This window comes from Oryctolagus cuniculus, chromosome 7 (assembly GCF_051225735.1).
Source record: "Oryctolagus cuniculus isolate XC-2025 breed Fujian yellow rabbit chromosome 7, ASM5122573v1, whole genome shotgun sequence".
Taxonomy (NCBI): Eukaryota; Metazoa; Chordata; class Mammalia; order Lagomorpha; family Leporidae; genus Oryctolagus; species Oryctolagus cuniculus.
This window is the reverse complement of record NC_142873.1, coordinates 164,033,241-164,055,071: the sequence shown is the minus strand read 5'-3', so window position 1 is coordinate 164,055,071 and position 21,831 is coordinate 164,033,241. Positions and strand designations below refer to the sequence as shown.

Here is a 21,831-nt window from a genome sequence, read left to right as displayed (position 1 = left end):
GCCCCCTCCCCGCCGAGCCCCCTCCCCCACCCCCCCTCGTGCCGGGCGCTCGGGCCCGGGAACCCGAGGCGCGCGGTGGGGGCCGGCGAGGGGGGCGGAGGGGGAGGGCCGGGGGTGGAGGGGAGCGAAAAGCGAAAGTTAGCGAAAAGTTGAGGCGAGGGGAGAGCAACTTTTCCCTCTTCGCTCTCGCTCTGGCGCTCGCTCTGCGAGCGGCTCCCAGCCCCGGCCAAGTCATATTCCGGGCTTTTGAAATAGTGGGCGCTAGAGCACCGCCTTTGGTGTCCGCCAGCCGGGCGCGGAGGAGGGAGACCCCGGCCGGGGAGGGGGCGGAGGAGGGGGCGCGGGCCGGCGCCCACCGGCTCGGCGGCCGCGAAGACCAGGGCGGCGGACGGGAGCGCCGCCGCCGCCGCCGCCGCCCAGCTGGGACCCGCGCTGCCCGAGGGGGTGCCCCGCGTGGTGGCAGGCGCCGCGCGGTGCCTCCGGCCGGCATCCGCGCGGGCCGCGGGGAGAGTCCCCGCGCGGAGCCCCGCGCTCCCGCCCGCCTGGCACAGCCTCGCGGCCCGGCGAGGACGCGGCTGCCCGGGCGACGCTGCCGGCCGCGGGTCTTACTTTCTCTTTCGCTCCGTCCTGGGCCGAGCCCGGGGCCCCGCGCGCTGGGCCCTCCGCCGGCTGGTGCTCGCCGCGCGGCCCGCGTGTCGCCCGGCCGCCCGCGCCGCCGCGCCCTCCGGGCAGCCCGCGCGCCCTCCGCGCCCCAGCCGCCGTGGCCGTCCGCGGGAGGCCCGCGGGCTGGGGGCTGCGTCCGCCGAGGCGGGCAGGTGGGGGCTGGCGGCGCCGCGGCCGGGCGAGCGCGGCTCCCGAGGCTCGGCCGCGGCCCGGCTGCAGCGAAGTGGCGAGCGCCGCGCGGAGCGGGATCGGCGCCTCCAGCTCCTGCAGCCCCTCCTCCGCAGGCCGCCTGCCCACCCGGCGACGGGGCGCCCCGGCCGCTGCGCCCGAAACCGCCGCGCCACCACCAGGCCCTTGCCCGGCCGGGCCTGGCAGCTCGCGGAGCTGAGCGCTCCAGCGGGAGCCGGGTGGGCGCGGGACTCGCCGCGGTCTCCGAAGAAGCTCCGCTGCTCTCCTGGCTGTGACCGCCGGCTCGGCCCGCAGCGGCCCCCGCAGCCGTAGGCCGCGCGCCCTCCGGGGGAAAAGCAGCTCCCGCGTTCCGCCAGGCGCCTGCGGGCTCCGCCGTCGGCTCGGGCCGCTCCGCGGGGCGCCCTTGGCCTCGGTCTCCCCGGAGCCCCGTGACCTCTGACCCCTCTTGGTGCGAACCCGGCCCGCGTTTGGCGTCTGTGGCGCGGGATCGAGTGCGCGCCGCGTGCCTGCCGCGGCGCGTGGAGTGTGTGTGGCGCGGGTGTCCTGTGCGTGTTCGGGTTGTGCGCGCGCCGCCGGCCTGCTCGCAGCGGCGATCCCGGGGTGCAGGCCGCGCTGGGCAGGGCCCGAGCAGCTGGAGTGGAAGGTGGAGGCACCGCGCTCTCCCCGGCCTCCGTCGTTCGCTGCAAGCGAGAGGCGGCACAGCGCACCCCGAGCGCCCCGACGCTTCCGGAGGCCCAGGACCTGCCCCGCAGCCTGCTCCCAGCGCGCTGCCTTTCCCACCTTGCCAGGTGAGGCAGGCCGCCTGGGACCTGGCTCTGCTCCGTCCGGAGCCGGAGCCGGAGCCGGTGCCTGGCGGGGTCCTGGGCCTGGCAGGGAGAAGCATACCCAGTGGGGTCCAGCCTCCTTTACCTGGGCGTCCCTCCTGAGCCCACCGGAGCCCCAAACCGTGCTGGGCGGGCTCTGGGGACCCCGCTGCGGGCTCACCGTGCGGGCTGCAGTCCCCAGCCCTCCCGAGGAAGGTGGCAGTGGCAGGCGTGTGGCTGCAGGATCCCCGGTCCCTGCTGAGGCTGTGGAAGTGCCGAGGGCTGGACTGTGTTCCCAGAGCCTGGCACCTGGGCCTCAGCTCCCTGCATGTCCCCGTGGGGGTTGGAGCGCAGGGTGCACAGGGCGAGCACCGGGTTTCCAGGCTGAGGTTGGCGGCTCCGAGGCCCTGGGCTGGGCCTGCGAGGCCCATGAGACTGGTGCCTGTGACCCTGTGACCTGGAGCTTGGGGGGTCGCCCAGAGGGTGCCTCTGGGGCTGTCATTTCGTTTGCTTCTAATCAAGGTCGCTTCAAGGCCCCCGTGATAGGGGCTCTGGGCTGGGCTTTCCAAGGGCAGCGGCTGCTGGGCTGCCCCCTGGCCCCACCACCCCTTTGCCTCAAGTCTGGGTGCGGGGGCAGAGGAGGGTCTTCCAGGGCCAGGGTCCCGACTGAAGCTGGGGCAGTGCTGGCCACACACTGGGAAACTAAATGTCTACCAGGCGTGGGGGGCAGGTGGGGGGTTGGCACAGCCGGGGTGCCCTCCTGCCCCCCCTTCCCGGCAGAACAGCTGAGGGGGACTCCTTGCCGGGAAGAGGTGTCCCAGCAGGGCCGCCCCCAGGGGCCCAACCCCCCACAGCGGTGACAGACCCCCCCGCCCCCGTCCCAGGGCTGTGACGGTGTCCTGGGCACAGGGAGCTGCAGCTGAGCGCGGGGACCGCGTGTGTCCCCATGCCTAGTGCTGAAGGCGTGTGTGAGACCCGGTGGGAGTGAGCGGGTGCCGGTCGGCTTCCTTCAGGCTCTGGCTGGCGCTGAAGGGGCCCTGCATTCTCTCCCTCCCCGGGTGAGCCCGCCCCCTCCCCGGTGCGCTCCCTGGGGCCTGGGCAGGGACTTTCTGTGTGAACGCCAGTCCGGGCAGCAGCGCCAGGAGATGTCCAGCGGGAGTCGGGTGCCCTTGCCCCGCTTCGGGCGAAAAGGCAGAGGCTGAGGTGCAGGGGCAGGGTGCAGGGCTGCCCTGCGGGCCCCAGGCCCTGCCTCCGCCATCCCCCACCTGGCTGCATGCTGGTGAGGAAGCCTGGGGAGGGGGCTGGGCTGGCTTCCAGGGGAAGGTCCCCAGCAACCCAAGTCCACCCAGGGCCGCCCCTTGGGTCCCCTGCCAGGAGCAGGTGCGAGAGAGCCAAGCCTCCCGGTCCCTCCCCGCCCCGAGGCTCCTGGGATCCTGGAGTCCCCCTTGGGGACAGCGCTGGGAACAGGGGACAGGGTTCCCCACCACCTTAGGCAGAAAAGCAGGGTGGAGGCGGGCGAGCCCCCCCACGGCCCCCGGGGAGGCGAAGCAGGCGGGAGCTGGCTGGGCCGCGGTGGGCGCGATTAGCCCCTGTGTTATTCAATTAGGAGGCAATTAGGGACCCTTGGGGGGCTGGGGCTGGTAATTACGGTGATGCATAATTGGAGTTTCAACAAAAATTATCCGGGATTAAAAATCTTTTGAATAATTTCGTTTCAAAATTTCAAATGGCGTTAAATACAATTTATCAGGTTTTGAATCAAAGCCGCGTAACGAGCCCCGGAAGCCGCGGCTCACGTCGCAGGCGCGGAGCCTTCCGCGTGCGGGAGAGGAACTCGGCGAGGCCGCGAGCGCGGGGCTGCGCGCGGGCCGGCTCTCCCCGCTCCCCGCTCGCTCCCCAGGTCCTGCCCGGAGCGGCGCCCTCCTCTGCCCGAGCCCCGGCGCCATCCTCCCGGTGTGTCCGCGCCCCCAGTCCCGGACCCTCGACCCCGGCCGCACCCCCTGGGGGCTCGCAGGAGTGCGCTCGCCCACCTCGGGCAGTGGGGGCGCAGGCCGGGGGTCGTTTTGCCACCACGGGGGTCCCGCCCGCTCCTCTCCGGCGGCGCCTTGGGATCTGCTGGCGCCCTTCCTGTGGACGCGACCCCACCCCGGAGCGGCCCAGCTCCTGGGGTGAGCGCCCCCGGCAGAGAGGGCCACGCAGCACCGCGGGAATGCGGGCGCGACCCCGCGGTTCCTGGCGTGGCACCGGCCCCCGCGCGGGCCGGGTCCTCTGCTCTCTCAGCGCCTGAAGCCCCTGTGCCACTTGGAACAGGTCTGTTGCTCCAAACGCTTCCAGTGCGCGCGCTGCCTGAGGAGCCGGCTCCTCCCGTCCCACCTCGGCAGGGGACGGCGAGGGACGGCAGGGCTGGCCATGTCCACACCTCTCGTCGGCTCACTGCCTTCTGCCTGGAGCAAGTGCGGCGGCCGTGGGCGCCCAGCCCCGGGGGCGGCCGCCTGCTCCGGGAGGGATGGAGCTGCTGCCGCCGGCGGCTGGACCCGAGCTGCGGGCAGTAGAAGGAGTCGGTGGCTGGGGTCTGGGTCTGTCCTGGAGGCTTGGCCAGGGTGCTCCTGAGCTTTCCCGGGCCTGAGCAAGGGAGAGGTGGCCCCTGCCGCCCGGCCACTGCAAGCCTGCCGGAGAACAATGCCCCAGGCCCGGGGATGGGGGACACGTATTTGTTTAATAGTTAACATTTTGTGCAAAAAGGAGGCATATTGGATTCCAGTGAGGGCTTTGCGTATTTTATATCCACCATACTATTTCTGTCCATGAAAATTGGCTTAATTATATCAATGGAATGTTTCTTTTTCAATTCTGTATGCAATTAGTCCATCTTGCCGGCTGCAATTTATTTTAATAAAAAAATAAACCAGTGGTGTGTTCAGTTCCTCGTCCCCTGGGGACAAATGCGATTGGTGTGTTTAATTTCATTAACTACAATGCGGCCTACTGGAAAAATGTATAAAATCAGCTTTATACAGCTTAAACACTGGCATTTGAAACAAATCATTATTGCATTAGCTGTCACACTGGTAATTCTAGAATCTAAGGAAAAAAATATATTATGGCTGTTTTTATAACCCTTTGCAAATGCACTGTTAAAATAATTTATAATCATTTTAAAACATGGCTCGGTCCTGTGAATACTTTCTCGCCCCAAACACGGCTCCGTGTTCTCCCAGCGCATTTCACACGCCGGTGCGTGTGCCCGGCTCAAGGTCGAGGCGCTGGAGCCGGCCTCCCAGCAGACCACACGCGGACCCGTCCCTCAGCGCCCTGGCCGGCGACCAGCCTGGAGGTGGCTGGGGGCACGGGGCCCGGGGACCCCGAGACGGGCCCACTCGGCTGGGGGAGGGGTAAGCACGTGGGGCTCTGCGGGCACCGCACCCCCGAGTCCAGACCTGGGGCCGGGGAGCTCAGGAGGAGAGGAAACCGAGGCTGTCACCGGCACCGAGTCGAGTCGGAAAGGCCCAGGCCGGCACCGCCTCTCGGTGGGCGCCCGGCTCGCGTGTGCACGTGCCGGAGTGCAGGCTGTGAGGGGTGTGTCTGAGCGTGAGTGTGCACGTGTGAGCATGTGTGTCTGACCCTGTGTGGGCATCCGTGTGCTGAGCGCATGTGCATAAGTGTCTAAACCCGTGTGAACACTCGTGTGCGTGTGCATGTGTGTGGATAGAATGCATACGTGTGTGCAGGTGTGCACGTGTGTTTATGAGTGTGCAGACACGTGTCTGAGCATGTGTGTGAGCCTGTGGGGGGGTCCGTGCAGTGCCCCGCAGCCCCATTCGTGGCTGAGCCCAGGGCGCGGTTGCTGGGGGCGGGAAGGGGCCGTTGCCCCCGCCTCGGGCTGTGGCTCGGGGTTGCTGCTCTCGCCTGTTCTGGGTGGTGCTGGAGGGAGGCCCTGCCTGGGGCGAGGAGGGGGCTCGGGCCCCTGTGTGGTGTGGAGGGGGCGCAGCCGAGCCCCGCGTCCCCGGGCGGAAGTCTGTGTCCCGCCCTGCCCTGCCCCAGGGAGTGCCGGGGCACGCCAGGAGGAAGAGGCTGCTGGCCATCGCTGGAGTGAGGGGGGTCCTGGGGGGTTCCCGGGCGATTACCAGCAAGCTCCTGGGCTTTCCTGCTTCGGGGAGGACCAGCCCCACCCCCTTCTCCCGGTTTCGATGGATTTGGAATTTTCTTCCTGGCAGGAAATTCGTGCTGTCAGAGGTGGGTGAGGGGACGCAGGGGACGCCCCCAGGCCCGGGCACGCTGCCCCGGGCTCTGCTCTGCGCCGGGTCCCTGGCCCGGGGGAGTCGGGGACTGCAGTCCGCTGGCCGCTGGGTGAGCTGTGGAAGTGGCTTTGTCTACTTTCTCACTTTAGAAAGGACGACAAAGCCGAACACTTGGTGCAAATACCGAGTCCTGTCTCACGCGGGGCCCGGCCCTGCCGGCTCAGGTGCAGGGGGCTCGGCCGGGCCCTTCCTGCCCAGGTCCCAGGAACCCGGGCTCCGTGCGCCACGTGCAGATCCCACGGCCGTGCTGCCGCCAGACGCCCGCCTCTGTGACGCAGGCGAGGGCCAGCAGGGCCGGGCCGGGCAGGGGGCGTTTGCTGGGGGGGTCCTGAGGGGCTCCTGCTGGGAGCTGGGGTGCCGGGAACCTGCCGGGCGCCTCTGCGCGTCTCCCTTCAGACAAGCGCTCGGGCTGAGCTCTGCTTTTCTCTCCACTCTGTTGGTGGTCAGCCTCCTGGTGGTCGTGTGGTCCCTTGGTGAGGTGCAGGCCGGCAGGTGTGCACAGGTGAGGCCGAGGTTGTGGGCAGCCAGCCTCGTGGGGGTGCGGTGGAGCCGTCCCCAAGCGCTGCTCCCCAGGGTGCCAGCGAGGGGGCCGTGTCCCAAAACCAAACCCCGCACGTCCCCGTGGGGCTCCCTCTTATTTCCAAGGCAGGAGGCACAGGTGCCGGAGCCGGCTGCAGCCCCTCCGACAGGCGTGCTCCGAGGCCAGCCACGCCCCTCCCCGCCGCTGGGCCACCCCACCTCTGTCCTGGGGGGCAACAGCTGTGGGCGTCTGCCGGCTCTTTCCCTCCGGGTTCCTGCAGGAGTCAGGGTCTCGAGTTTGTTTCCACGGCTTCATTCCCATCGGTGCCTTCGTGCACACACACACACACACACACACCCGCCAACTGAGAGCTGGCATACACACACACACACACACACACACGCCCGCCGGCCGAGAGCTGGCACACTGTCCCTGGGCCTGGATTGCACCAGGCTGGGATGCTCTCAGGGCCTGGGTGCCCAGGGGAAGACGGGCGCCCGAGCTCGGGGTGGGACGAGACCGCTCCAGCCGTGCTGGGTGCCTGTTGCGGAGATGGACAGGTCAGCCGGTGCCCACCAGACTCTGTCCCTGAGGGCAGCGGGCCCTGGGCCTCGGTGCTGAGCTGCTGAGGGTCGGACAGCGGCCACCGGGCTGAGCACACGAGGACAGCCCCCGCTCCATCCCACACCAGCCCTGCACTGCGCCCGCGGGCATAGGATGGGCCGGACCCAGCACAAAGGCCGAGGGGAGAGGGGCCTGTGAGGTTTTCCTGCGCCTCTGTGAGAAGCTTCCAGTGCGAAGCGTTTGTCTGAGGGCTGTGCCAGGCAGGGCCGGGCGGCTCGGCAGCCGGGGATGCGTTGCGGGGACGCGGGTCAGCCTCCGTGCCCGTGTGCACGAGCGGGCAGAGGGTCCCAGGCCCAGTGTGGATGGGTGGGAGGGGCGGGCATTTGTGCCTGCCCAGCGGGCTGTGACAGGCTTGTCAGAGAGGCCCGGTCACCCCAGCCCGAGAGGCGTTTAAACAAAGACGGGAAATTACCCTCGCCGCGGGCCGGGCCCGGAGGGAGACGGCAGAACCGGCCGCGGGGCCCTGGGCGGCGATGCTCACTGCCCCTGCCAGCGCCCTCTCCTGCTCTGGCCAGGGCGTCCGGGCGCCTCCTCGGGCGGCCCAGGAGGGGAGAAGCTGCTTCGGCAGCTCTGTGTGTGCCTCGGGCTTGCCCTGGCCACCTTCCGAGGGGGCTGGGGGTCGTCCCTCCCACCCCTCCAGCGGGGCCCCGGCATGCACACAGCTTCCCCCCGGGGGGTGGTCAGCCTGCAGGACAGCGTCCGGGGCCCACTGCCGGGGAGCCTGCGGCACGGTGGCCTCCTGCTTGCCCTCTGCCACCTGCTGTCCCCCGGAGACGCTCCCTGCCCTCCTCACCACAGCTCCTGTTCCCAGAGAGGCTGATGCATTCCTGAGGGTGGTGCCTTGCGGGCCAGAGCTGCCCGGTGCCGGGGAAGGTCTGGCCCCTGGGGCAGACCCTGCCTGCGGCCGACGCTGCTGAGGTCGCCTTTGGCGCACACGCGTGTGCGTGTTGTGTGTGCACACCTGCATGCGGGGCTCCCCATCCAGGCCACTCCGGTTCCCAAGTGACACTCGGGTTCCCTGGCTACCCCGCGTCCCCCCGGCTCTCAGGCAGCGGCCCCAAGCCGGTCTGCGCTGGTAGCTGGGGGAGCGAGGAGCCTGGGGGGGCACGATCGGCGGGCACCCCCAGAAGGACACCGAGAGGAACCGGGGCTGCTGGGATAATCCCGGGCCCTCCTGAGAAACTGCAGGAGGATGCCGTGGGTGTCGGGTTGCGAGATAATGAGGGGTCTGCGCGCGAGAAGATTGAATTGCAATGCGGGTGCGGGCGCGGGTGCGCCCTCCTGAATGGGGCGTTCTGTTCCCAGCCGGGCCACGGGCGGCATCACGAGGCGGGGGTCTGCGGCGGACCCCCGCCTCGCGCCGGCCTGCCCGCCGCCCTCTGCTGCCGGAGCAGCCCCGACGCTGGGCTGATGGTTGGTGTATCGGGGCGGCAGGAGGGAGAGGAAGTGATTCGATGTGGCTTCCTCGCGCCCCCGTGGCTCTCTTCTGAAAGCCGGGCCACGCGTGAGGGCTGCCGGGAGCGGCGCCCCCGGGGGAAAAGAAACAACAGTAACTCAGGGCCTCGCAGCCCCGGGCACTGCTGACCGCCAGCGCGGGAGGAGGGGACGTGGACTCCACCGCTCAGAGCGCTTGCTGGTTCTCAGGACTGCGTGTATGTGCCGTGTGCATGTGTGTAGGCGTATGTGTGTGCTGTATGTGCACACATGAATGTGTGTGCCGTGTGTGTCATGTGTGTACATGAAGGTGTGTGTGCCGTGTGTGTGCATGCAGGTGTGTGTGTACAGTGTGCATGTGTGTGTAGGCGCATGTGTGTGCTGTATGTGTGCACATGCATGTGTGTGTGCATGTGTGTGCAGGCATATTGTGTGTGGCGTGTGTGTGCATGCAGGTGTGTGTACAGTGTGCATGTGTGTAGGCGCATGTGTGTGCTGTATGTGTGCACATGCATGTGTGTGCCGTGTGCATGTGTGTAGGCGTACGTGTGTGCTGTATGTGTGCACATGCATGTGTGTGCCATGTGCGTGTATGTAGGCATGTGTGCCATGTGTGCACATGCATGTGTGTGTGCAGGCACATTGTGTGTCCTCTGTGTGTGTGCATGCAGGTGTGTGCTGTGTGTGCACATGTGTGTGTGTGTGCCGTGTGTGTGTGCAGGCACATTGTGTGTGCCGTGTGTACGTGCAGGCGTGTGCGCTGTGTGTCGTGCATATGTGCACACGCAGGTGCGTGTGTACACGCAAGCGTGTGCACGTGCACGCAGGTGTGCGCGTGTGACCGCGCTGGGGGCCGCTGGGCTGCTGCACGTGGGGCCGAGCGCCCTGGTGAACAAAAGCTCTGCAGGGAGCGGGAGGCGAGAGCTGGGATTCGGCCGAAAGCCGGCCGGGGCCTCTCTGGTTTCAGGAGGCCGGGCCGCGACTTTCTCTCCGCGGCAGGTGTTGATCCTGCCTTCCAGAGGTTAGATAAAGCGGCTAAACGCTGCTGTTGGTTATTGAATCTGCTCTGCTAATTACGGCTGGGGGACTCGGCCAGGGCCCTCTGGGCAGCCCCACGGGGCGCCCGGCAGCTCCCGCCCGTCCTCTCTGCCCAGGTTCCCTTACGTGGGTGTTAGGTTGCCTCTGCATCCTGACAGACCCTTGTTCAACGCCGGGCGGGGGAGGCCGGTGGCCGTGGGGAGGGTGAGAAGCTGGCGCAGCCCCGGGGCGAGGGGGGGCGGCCCGGCCCCCGACAGGGTGGCAGCGTGAGCGAGGCGGGGTCCTGACCTGCACGGTGGGGAGGGGTTGGTCGGCCCTTGGAGAGGAGCAGGGGGTCCCCCAGGCTGCATCTGAGCCTCCTGGGAACCCGGACCATGCCGCTGGTGCAGCCTGGCACGGCACAGAGGGGGGACGCACTGGGGGCCAGGCCACCTCCTTGCAGCTGGCTATGCAGAATGGGGACCAAGCCACTGCCCCTGCAGCAGCCCCAGAGGCCATCAGGGAGGACTGGGGAGAGGGAGGTGACTGGGGGCTCCAGGCCATGGTGGGAAGACCCCCGGGACCACCCCCCACCAGCCTGCAGCGCCCCAGTCACACCCAGAGGCCCCCGTAGTCCACGAGAGGCCGCCAGTCACTTCTGCCACTCAAACCACAGGACACGACAGGACACCGCCCCCATCCTGCCAGGACCTGTGAAGTCACGGTGGCCCCCAGGGGACACACTCTGTTCTCTGTCGCTTCAGGACCAGGGTCACCCCTGAAGGTCCAAGGAGAGCAGCTCTGGCCAGCCGGGGTGGGGGGCAGGGCCCTCCCCTCCCCTGTGGACTCTTGTAGGCGAGACTGAGACAAACAGGAGGAGCCTGCAGACCCCTCCCCGGGAGACCCTGGCCCGGGGCTGCCTTCAGTTCCAGAGACGGCACCAGGGCTAGGGTGTGCGGGGGACACGGAGGTCTCAGTTAGGAGTCAGCCGCGACCCCCTAACCCGCTGTCCCCACGGCTGCCTCCAGCGCAGAGCGAGGCCGGGGCAGCGCCCTGCTTCCCAGGGCTGGGTGCTCCCCCCGCCCCAGGAAGCAGACCTGGGGTCCACTCTGCCTCCGTGAGCGCCTGCGCCGGGGCCCAGCGTGGGGCGGCTGGAGGCCTGGGCTGAGGCCCGTATGGGGCAGAGTCGGCGTGCGGGTGCCGGGGGGTGGGTGTCGGCAGACCCCTCGGGCAATCTTTGTACGGCACGGCCTTGGCGGGCAGTGAGGCCGGAGCCCGGCCAGTCCTGCCGGGACACTGGAGCCTGATCGTTGTCCCCAGCACCACCGTTGTCATCGTTTGCAGCCGTGTGGGGTTTCTGGAACTTTCTCTGACCAAAGGCAGTTCTGTGCGTGGGTGTGCAGGCCACAGCCTGCCCTGGGCCCCTGGACGAGCCTCTGGGGGACACCTCTCCTGGCTGGGCGATGCAGCCCTGCTCTGTTCCACCCACGGGAGCACCTGGAGCCGTGGGCAGCTCTGTCCTGGGGGCTGGGGGGGCCGCCGTGGCCGGGTCTCGTTGGCATGCACGTCACGTCGGGCTGGCTCTGCACGGTTCAGTAGTGAGCCACAGACTCCTCTGTGGGGCTGGGGTGAATAGACCCCCAGGGACGCGGTCAGCCTGTCCCTGCCGGGGGACACCCACTGCCGGGGGCACCCGACGGGTCTGTCGGGGCATGGAGGCGGTGGGGGGCAGCCGGCCACAGCGCTGGGCTGCCCCTGCCCCCGGGGGTCCCCGGCTCAGCTTTCTTGGGGATGGGGGCTGTTTTATCTGTGCGGGCTGCTTTGGGCTGGCGGTGGGGAGCTCGCGCTGTGCCCCCTCCTGCCGTGATGTCCCTGGTTGTCCCGGAGGGGGACGGACACGCCTTGGACCTGCTTGGGGAACTGCGGGACCGTGGGGCTCGTCTGCCGCTGGTTTGCTCGTGCGCGTGTGCAGGAGGCAGTGTTGCACACATGTGCACGGCACAGGCACGCGTGTCGGGCACGTTGCTGACACCCGGCCGTGTGAACCAGACGGCGGTGTCGGCCACGGACTGTGCCGGAGACCTTGGCATGGACTCAGAGGCAGAGACCGTGTCGGGGTGCGCAGGACCCTCGTTCCGGGGCTGTGGGTGGAGGCAGAGGAGGGGGAGGGGGCCGTGGTCCTGGCAGGCTCGTCGCCTCAGGTGGGGCAGGAAGGGCTGGAGTCCCTGGGATCCGGTGTCACACAGACCCAGAGCAGCACCTGGGGGGCCGCCTCTGGTCCTTTCAAAGGGACATTCGATCCGAACCCTGGGACCCCGTAAGAAGATTCCGGCCGCCTCGGGTGCGGGGGCCTTGGGCAGCGCTGCGGGCAGGAGGCCTTTGTGGCTTATCTGCCCCCTGGGAGGCACGGAATGCCCGGGGCCAGGGGCCAGGCAGCGTCGAGCTCGCGCGGGCTGCGATAAAACGGCCGCTTTCTGTGGCTGCTCCATCGCCGAAATCTGAGGTGTGGCCCCAGCGCGGAGGCTGCTGTCGCTGGACACCCGAGCCCGGCAGCAGCGTCCACACACACTCGCCCTGGAGCACTCGAGTCGAGGCCGCGTCTATGCCCGTCCCCGGGGAGTCCTGCCCACTTAAGGAAAAAGGAGTGGGGCTGAGAGGTGTTAGGGACCGGGGACCACGGGGGTCAGGTGCGCTGGACAGCGGGGGGCAGGAGCTGCTTTGGGCTACAGCTCCCGGGCCCAGCCCAGCTGGTGGGGGCGGCCAGGTGAGGTTGAGGCTGGTGGTGCCTGCTGCAGGTGCTGGCCACTCGAGCCTTGCGGGCCCTTGCTGCTGCCCCCTGTGCCAGTGCATGGGCGAGGGGCACAGCTGGCCATCGGGAGGTGGGTCCAGGTAGGGTCTGGACTGCTTGCCAGGGGCCTTGCAGCCTTGAGAAGACACAGCCATCATTGAGGCCACTGGCAGCCGTGGGGTGGGCTGGGCCGGGCGTCAGGATAAGTCCTGAGGCTGCCTGGTCTGGCCCCCACTCAGAGGTGTGGAGCTCTGCACCCTGACCCTGCTGCAAGCCGCCAGGCCGGGTGGACCCTCCTCCTAGCGGGTGCCTGCTCTCGGGGGCTGGTGGTCCAGCGGGCGGCACAGACCAGGGGCTCAGGCAGACCCGGCTCAAAGCCTGGCCCTTGCTCTTTGCGAGCTGTTGGGCCCTGGCTGCTCCGAGGCACCCGCGATGGTCCCTGGGGGACAGCGCCCGGTCCCCTCCTGGTGGGCACCTCCAGGGCTCCCGGGTGGACCTTGCAGGCCGCAGGGGCACGTGGCAGGAGGCCCTGCAGGGGGGCGTCCTGGCATTGGTTGGCACTGGTGTTGGGATGTGATGTCCTGTGCCCCTGACACACACCCTGGGCTGGACCGCAGGCCCAGCACCTCGTGTAGCCCCAGGAGGGGGCCTCAGCGTGTCCTGGGGTGGCCGCCCGGTGACCTGCTGCTGCGCCCCTACTCACTGCCGAGCACTGGGTGGAAGAACGGGGAGGGGCAGCCTAAGCTGGCCGGGGTGGCCTCGCGCGTGCTCCGTCTGCACAGCCCCCAGGTGCTGGCCCGGGCGGGGCCTGGCCCAGGCCCTCACCGCCGTGCGTGGACACTCCCGGCCGTCTTGGAGCCGCCCGCTTTGGCTCCCAGGCGCTCCCAGGCCTGCAGTGGCTCGTGAAGGCCGAGGTCCCTGTTGCCCCCTGCCCTGTCCAGGGTCAGGGCAGGGCTCTGGCACTGCCGGGCCACCCCCAGGGCTGTGGCGTGTGCTGGCGGCACCTGCCCGTCCCCAGGCCCAGGCCAGCCGTCCCTGTCCTCCGCCTGTGACCTTGAGAGTGGAGACTTGACTGAGTTTTGCTCTTGGAGCCGACGCGTGAGTCTTGGCTCCCCTGCCCCCGTGCCGCCTCTGCCTCTGTTATTTAGGCAGAGAACGCTGAGCTGGGAGAGCAAGGAGCCTCCTGGGAGGTGACGGGGGCGGCTCTGCCATCCAGACCCAGCAGCCTGCAGCTGGACGCAGGGAAGGGGCAGGGCAAGGCCGAGCAGAGAGACCTGTGGAGAGAGACCCCTGCAGCCGCGCTCGGCTCTGCCTGGGGGCCTGGGAGGGGGTGGACAGGGAGCCCTGGGCTCCATCCCCTGGCCTGGCCACGCCCCAGCCGGCAGGAGCGCGCTTCCCACATTGGGGTCAGCTGAGGGGTCCTTCCTGGCGCTTGGCAGGCGACCCAACCCCAAATGAGGAAATTCGCGTGTCTGGGGTTTGTGGGAGGGGGTTTTGGATCCCAGGAGGAAACTCGGGTCGGCCGTGATTTCTGCGTCTGCCGGTGGTTCTGGGGCCAGAAAGCCCCTAGGCTTTGCGTCCCGGACGCCTGGGCCCGGCCTGGCCGGAGTCGCGGGTTCCCGGCTGTGCCGCCAGTTCCCGGCTGTGCCGCCACAGACTCGCTCGCGTTCCTGCCTTCTTGCCTTTTTTTTTTTTTTTTTAATAACCTTGAGATGCCTTTGGACCGCAAGTCCTTGGTTGTTGACAAATCCCTGTTCCCGGGAGGCAGGCGCGTGTGTGCGTCGGGAGCTGGGGAGCAGCCCCTGCCCTTGGTCCCCCCAGCCGCCCTGCGCCCTGGTTCCACGAGGGCGCACGTCCCCCAGGGCCCTCTGTGGCCCCTTGCTGGGCCCGGCCCGGCTCTGGGAGCCACACACGGGTGGGGACGGCAGGCTCCCGGATCCTTGCTGCTGCGAGAGTGGCCATCTGAGAGACGTCCTGGGGTGACAGAGCAGGAAAGAAACCGGCTTGCAGACCCCCCCACCCGGCCCGGTGCAGCCCCTCTCCCGGCCCCGCGCCCCTCCTCCTCCCGGGAGAAAGAACCCGGGGGCATTTCTGCCTGGAGGCAGTGGAAGCCGTGGCCGGGGACACCTGTCTACAGAGGGCAGGGGCAGCGGCTGCCCCCCCCGCCCCTCCCCATCGCCTCTGCCTTCCGCTCCAGGTCCACCCCAGGTGCTGGCCTCTCAGGTGGATTTCACAGGCCTGGCCCCGCCCTCTGGGGGTGGGGGGGCTGCCCCTGCCTGGAGAAGGAGCCCCCCAACTGTGTGCACACCGGCACCCGACGGCCTGGAAGGTGTGGGGCCGCTGACTCCCCGCCCAGCCCGGGTCCAGCGGCCGGCCGAGCTGCCTGCCCCGGGGCTGCGTGCTGCTCGCTCGCCCCGTGCTGGCGCTGAGGGGGCTGGGGGGGCTCCTGTTAAGGAGGCCGAGGGGGGCGGAAACGCTGGGAGCCCAGCAGCCTGTTCGCCTTCCTGTGCAGGAAAAATAAACCCCGTCAGGACACCGCCAGCCCATAAAACCCGCATTGTTCAGTCGGCTCTTTTATGGGACACATTTTCCTAATTTAAGCAGAAGCGCCCCTGCCGGGCAGGGCTCCCCACGTGGCTTGTTCTAGGGCAGCTGCCACTGTCGGGGGCGGGGGCGGGGGGCTGCGGCCTGGCGCTGGCCGACTCCCGGAGCCCCGCGTCTCCTCCAGGCCCGGGCCGGGCCTGCGCCGCACACCCAGGACCGAGTGTGGGGAGGACGCGGGCGCTGGCGTGGCACCGCCTCCAGAGGGGACGGACGGCCCGCGCAGGGCAGCTTCCTTGGGGGGCCGTGACCGCGCTGCCGCACGGCTCCGTGCGTCCGTGGGCCCGTTTGTTCCCGCGTCCCTCCTGGCGGCTTGCAGGGGCCCCTGCCTGCCCTACGCCCTTCGATCTTTGGCTGTGACGCCGCCTTTGCTCATAGCCTGACTGCGCACCCCTGAAATGCGACACCCACTCATGGCCCGGGAATTCCCCACGGCCCCCCCCTTGTCCAGAGGGGATGGAAGAGCACTCCGGCTGCCTCACAGGGCCCAGACCCTGAGGGGCACATGGCGTCCCCACTGCCTGGGGTGGCTGGGCGGGGTAGGGGTGAAGCTGAGGGCCCCCGACTCCCCCAGGGGCTGCAGCCCCCGTCCAGTGGAGCCAGCTGGGAGACCCAAGCGCTGGACTCTGGTTTGAGCAAAGTGCCACGCGCCCGCCAGGCTGGCTAGGGGCTTCCTGGTGGTCCTGAGCCGGATCCCACCAACCAGGCCAGCCCGTGTGACGTGGAAAGTCCTCCGGATCCAGGGGCATTTTGCCCACACGGAGGTGAGGGGCCAGGCTGTGGTGCCCTCTCCGCCCCAGGGTGCGCACGGCTGGGCGGCAGGCGGCCTGCACGCCCTGGCTCCACCACACCCGTGAGTCTCAGCTCCGGGCCGAGCCAGACCGCAGGCTCCCAGGCTCCGTTGCGAAGGGGATGCGATGTTTCCCTGGAGAGCGGGTGGGACGTCAGACTGGGGTTCCGGAAGCCGCCGCAGGTGTTCCTGGGGGGGGGGTGGAGATGAGAACGTGGGCTGGGGCCCCGTGCAGGCTCCTGTGGAGCCTGGAGACCCTGCTCCCGCCAGCGTCGTGGGCGTCCACGCCAGCCGCCGGGCAGCTCTGTGGGCATCTGCAGAGCGCAGGGACTGCGAGGTGGGGCGGGGGCTCCACTCCACACGGGATCGCCTCCCCCTACATTCCCAGAGCCCGAGGGCACTGAGCAGGACGCCGGGAGGGGGCTGGCGGCAGGCTGGGCAGCTCGAGCCCCGAGGGGCTGGTCACACGACGCAGCCGAGCCAGACTCTCGGACACTGGTGATGTGTGGGTGGGGAGCCCGGGTCCCGGGGAGAGGCTGCCGGGGCCTGGAGGCCGTCCTGGACCTCCGTGGGAGGAACAGCCCGCACCTGCCCGGAGATGGCTGCCTCCTTCCTCTTCTGTTTCTTCCGGGAGCCCCGGGCCGTCGAGGCTGGGCCGTGCTGGTTCCCAGAGTCCCGGAGAGGAACCGGGCTGGGGCCAGGGCTGCTGCCTGTGCCGGCTCCTCTCCCTGTCCTGCTCTGAGCCACGTCCTCCCGCTCACGTCGGCTCCCGAGGGAGCACTTACAGACCCCTGCGGGCTCGGGCAGGGGCTGAGCGGTCCCACGGCCCCCTGGACGCCCCGCCCTGCTGCGGACGGCAGCCCCCGAGGGATTCTGCTGCCCTCACGGAGGGAGTCCAGGACCCAGGCCGAGCACCTGCCGAGGTCGCCCCACAGCCCCGGGAGGGGCTGCAGTGACCGCCTGTCGCTGTTGGGGGTGGGGTGGGGTGTCCCCGGCCTAGACGTGAGGGACAGGCCCTTGGGCAGACTGAGCAGCCACCCCCACCCCCACCGCGTGTGCCACGGAGGGCAGAGAGGCCGGCGCCTGGGGGCGGCCTCGCTGGAGGACACCGTGCGTCGTGGGAGCTGCCATGAGCGCCCTGGGTGTGACGAGTGTGGGGGCTGAGACGGAGCCGGCCGCTGCTCTGGGGGCCCGGGACCAGGCTGCAGGGCACAGGCGACACCACGGGTGGTCGAGGGGGCCGGGGACCGCGCCTGGGGCCCCGGGTGACGAGTGACTTCGTGTGGCTCTGCGGGGAGCAGGGTGAGGTCAGGGTGAGCTGCCAAGGACACGAGTGCCGGGCCCGCCCGACAGACCTGCTGCACACCGCCTCCTTTACCTGAGGGTCTGCAGCCGCCTTGGAGCAGGGGCAGGGACCGGCTGGGGACGTGCAGGGGGCCTGCTCAGCGCCTGTCTTTGAGGTGCACCGCTCCTGGTCATCTGTGGTCAGTGGAAGCTGGACGTCCACCTGGGCCATCGGATGGACCCCCGAGCTCTGTGGGTGGCTCCCAGAGAGCCTGCCTCGGGCACCGCTGGGCAGCTGGGGGCCTCCTCCTGTGGGCTGGGCAGCCCAGGTGCAGTGCAGGGACGGGGCAGGACCGCGTCCACTTAGCTCCAGGGGTCCTGAAGTGCTGGGCCAATCTGAGTGCCCAGTGTGCAGGCTCTGAGGTACAAGAAAGGGGCTGGGCCATCGGGCCTGCAGTCTCCCTCCGGACAGCAGACGGCCGAGAAGGGAAGGAGCCTGCCTGGGCGCCGGCCTGCTGCAGGCCACACCCCCGACCCGGCCAGGGCACGTAGATTCTCCCCTACCCACACCCCTCACAAGGCACGGGCTAGCCCAGAGTCAGGGCAGAGCCCAGGCTGGCCCAGAGTCAGGGCAGAGCCCAGGCTAGAGTCAGGGACTAAGCCCAGGCTAGCCCAGAGTCAGGGCAGAGCCCAGGCTGGCCCAGAGTCAGGGCAGAGCCCAGGCTAGAGTCAGGGACTAAGCCCAGGCTGGCCCAGAGTCAGGGAAGAGCCCAGGCTAGAGTCAGGGATTAAGCCCAGGCTAGCCCAGAGTCAGGGACTAAGCCCAGGCTAGCCCAGAGTCAGGGCAGAGCCCAGGCTGGCCCAGAGTCAGGGAAGAGCCCAGGCTAGAGTCAGGGACTAAGCCCAGGCTAGTCCAGAGTCAGGGAAGAGCCCAGGCTAGAGTCAGGGACTAAGCCCAGGCTAGCCCAGAGTCAGGGCAGAGCCCAGGCTGGCCCAGAGTCAGGGAAGAGCCCAGGCTAGAGTCAGGGACTAAGCCCAGGCTAGCCCAGAGTCAGGGCAGAGCCCAGGCTAGCTCTTTGTCAAGTAGCCTGAGGTCCTGTGTTGAGCCTGAGGTGTTTGAAGGCCCCTGGGCAGACGCCGGCTGCCTGCCCTGTGTGTCCACACAGCCAGGCTGTGACCCGGCAGGGGGCTGCCTGCCCTGTGTCCACACAGCCAGGCTGTGACCCGGGGCGGGGGCTGCTCGCCCTGTGTCCACACAGCCAGGCTGTGACCCGGGGCGGGGGCTGCTCGCCCTGTGTCCACACAGCCAGGCTGTGACCCGGGGCGGGGGCTGCTCGCCCTGTGTCCACACAGCCAGGCTGTGACCCGGCAGGGGGCTGCCTGCCCTGTGTCCACACAGCCAGGCTGTGACCCGGCAGGGGGCTGCCTGCCCTCAGAAAACTCCACTCTTGCTCCTCGGCCCAGCCACGCCCCTCGGTCTCTGGAGACCCTCGAACGAATCGGGGTGGACGTGAGGGCTGCAGGGCGTCCCCCTTGTGCCTTCCCCACTGTGACGAGCAGGCCAGGACTGAGGGCGGAGGGAGGCTGGCAGGAGGGGTTCACCGGCGGCCTGAGTGGACAGCCCGCCCGTGGCCCCTTGATGCGTGGCAGACATCGGCTGGTGCTGACCGCACTGAGCGGTGACTAGTGCAGGGCGGCCATAGGACAGAGTGGAGGCGGCAGGGAGCGGGGCAGCCGGGGGCGGGGCCGGCCCGGGACACCCCCGACACACTCAGCGAGGAGCGGTGACGAGGAGGGGGCTCCCGGCAAATGCCCCCGAGCTCGAGGCATTTTTAGCTGTCGCCACGGGCGTGTGGACTCCTGTGACCCTGTGGTCGGGCCGCCTGTTTCAGGAAGTGCCCGACAGAAGTGGCGGCAGTGGCCAGCGGCCTCGGTCTGGGGAAAGTGGTGGCCGCAGCCACTGCGGTCTGTGGCCGCCGTGACCCAGAAACACACCTGAGTGTGCCGGGTCGGGGGAGCCCAGGCACCAGGCAGGAGCAGGGCTGGCCGAGCGAAAGAGGAACCCCGCCCGGGGGGCCAGGAGGGCCCGGCTGCCTCTGTAGCCCCCCCTAAGCCTCCCCCACCCCCGCCTGTCCAGAATTCTCACACCAGAGCCGCTCCTAGGGCACCGCTGCCCCCCCCCCCCCCGGTCTCAGGTACACAAGGGATCTGCAGCCCTGAGCCGGGCGTCGGAGGGCGGCCTCTGCAGCTGCCCTGCCAGGGGGCCCTGCCTGCAGAGCCGGACTGGGCAGGTGTCCTTCACACCTGTGCTTGGTCGTCCGCACCCCCCAGCTCCTCCCCGGCTCCCCTGGGTGTGCTGCTGTTGCCAGCATAGGGACGCCCGGTGATGCACCTGCTCCCGGAGGAGTCTGGCCTGACTCCTGGGCCCAGGAAGGGGCTGGGGCTTCCCTCCTGGCATTCCCTGCTGCACGTGGAGCCGCAGAGGCCGGAGCCCTGGGCTGACGGCCTGCAGCCCTTCCAGGACAGCACGGGGGTTCCTGGAGGCAGGCCCAGGCTGGGCACTGGGGGCAGGACCACGTCTCTCCCGTGGGTGGGAAGTGGATGACCCTGGCTTTGGGGCTTGTCCCCACGGGGCACTGGCCGGGAGCTGGGCTCTGACCGATGTCTGTGGCCCCCACACGCTGTGGGAAGGGCCTAAACGGTGGCGATGCCTCCTGGGCAGGGCCTCGTGCAGTCGGGTGCCGGCGGCCTGATGCCCCCTCAGCTGACCAGCTGAGTCCTGTGGGGGGACGGAGGGAGAACAATGTGTCCTTGTCACAGCAGCCTGGGGTGGGGCGCGGTGGCCTGGGCCCAGCTCTGCCCTGTGTGCCTCAGTTTCCCCTTGGTGCACATCAGACAGCCCCGCCCCCGGGGAGAAGCGGCGGGAAGTTGGCGGAGGTGGGGTGTGGGGTCATGGGTCGGCTTCCATCCTGGCGGGCAGCGGGGTGGACTGGCCGCCCCCTCGGCCCCCTCGGCCCCCTCGGCCCCTGCTGCTCAGGCTCCAGCTCTGAAGGTGGATCTTGGGCGGAGCCTCGGGTTTGGCCTCCCGGGGGGATGGGCAGCCAGTGGCTCTGGGGGCTGACTCTGGGGTCAGGGGTCACTACACAGGGGTGCCCTGGTGTGGGCACTGCGGGCCCAGGGCAGGGGGAGGCTGTGCCCCCTTGTGTCTCGGGGTCTCTGGCCCTGGGCACCCACCTCCCCGTGGCCTGGCTCCTGATTGGGGCGTGTGCCTGGGCTGCCCTGGGCGGCGCCTCTCCTGCGTCCCCACGGCCCCGCGCCGGTGCCCCCTCCCCGCCTGAGCCCCCCCCCGCTGTCCCCGACCCTGGGGTCCCCCTCATCTCCACGGAGCTTGCACGGGAAGGAATGAGGTCATGGGGGGGCGGCCGGGCCTGTTTTTAGAACCCACACGTCCACGCCGGGCTGCGAGGCCGCGGGGCTGCGCTTCCCCTCGGGCCTGGCCGCTTCCTCTTTCGCCAGCGCAGGTGCCTTCCCGCCGGCTCCCTTAGTCCCACTGCTGCCTTCGTGCACCGGGGACCTGGGCGCGGGCCGGCGGCCGGGGGAGCTCCTGGAACAGGGTGTGGGGTGAGTAGCGTCTGCTCGGTGTCCTGGGGGGCGGGGGGCGTTGCCTGGGTTACACGACCGACCACGGTGAGAGCCGGGGGGCACCGCCGCCAGGCGCTCGGCCCCCCTTGGGAGCCTCTCTCCCCCTGACCCACCTGTCGGACCTTCCCCCAGCTCCGTCTGCTGTGTCGGCCACGCGAGGTGTGTGTGAGGGGGTGCGCGGCCGCTCGGGGGCCTCAGGCCCGTTTCCCAGGCAGGCATGAGTGAGGCAGAGCAGCGGCATTGGGTGGCCAAGGTCGTGGGTGGCAGAGGTCAAGGGCAGGGCTGCTGGACCTCCCAGGGGCAGAGCCTCTGCTGGACGTTGCTGGTCCCAGGGTCTCCTCACCTGTCCCAGTCCACGCCCGCATCTCCAGATGGGGCCACCGGCCTCGCCCTGGCTGCCAGCCTCAGTGGTAATCGCCACGAGCAGGCTGTGGTCCCCGTGCCTGGCCGGGTGTCCCCGCAGCTCGGGGGCTGCACAGAAGCCAGCGCTGGATGGCCTCACAGGAGGCGTGACCTTGACACGCACCCCACCCCGACCCACTGCCCCCCGGCTCAGGCCTCGGCTGCCAGGGGGCGGGTCCTCCGAGCCCAGCTGCTGTCTCTCAGCCGGGCAGCCAGGACTTCCTGGAGGCCGAGGAGCTCTCCCCGGGAATCCAGGGGTCAGCTCGTCCAGGGCAAGCCAGGGTGGTCGCAGGCTGCCCAGGGCCCGGGCGGCATGGGCAGCTGCAGGGAAGGTTGGGGACATGAGGAGCCCCGGCCCCGGCTGTGGTGCCCAGACAGAGGCCTTGCCGCGTCCCAGGAAGTCTCCCGGACTGCACCCAGCCTCCGCAGGGTGGGCTTCTGGGCTGGCGTCCCCGTGAGGGAGTCCGGGCCCGGCTCTACAGCCCCTGCTCCCGGGGCGTCATCTTCTGGGTGATGTCACTCTTGCCACCCCCCTGGGGACTCCCCAGAGACACCTGTGGCAGCCCCTCCCGCCACATCTCCCTTGTAGCGGGAAAGGGGAACACGTCGGTGGGCATGGGGGCCAGTCAGGACCCCGCTTTGCCGTCGCCAGTGAGATTTGCCGTCGTGACTGGTCTGGGACCAGTGCTGGGTTCCTGCCTGCCTTCCCTAGGGGCTGTGGGCTCAGGGCCCCGGCGGGGGGCGGGGTCTGTCCCCCAGGGACCCTGACCTGGGCA

The 21,831-nt window shown here is 69.5% G+C and overlaps 1 protein-coding gene across 6 annotated transcripts in view; it reads left to right on the top strand.

Moving 5' to 3' along the window:
- Positions 1-21,831, top strand: part of PRDM16 (PR/SET domain 16) — a 251,130-nt gene that overhangs the window by 622 nt on the left and 228,677 nt on the right. The gene's annotated exons all lie outside the window — the stretch shown is intronic.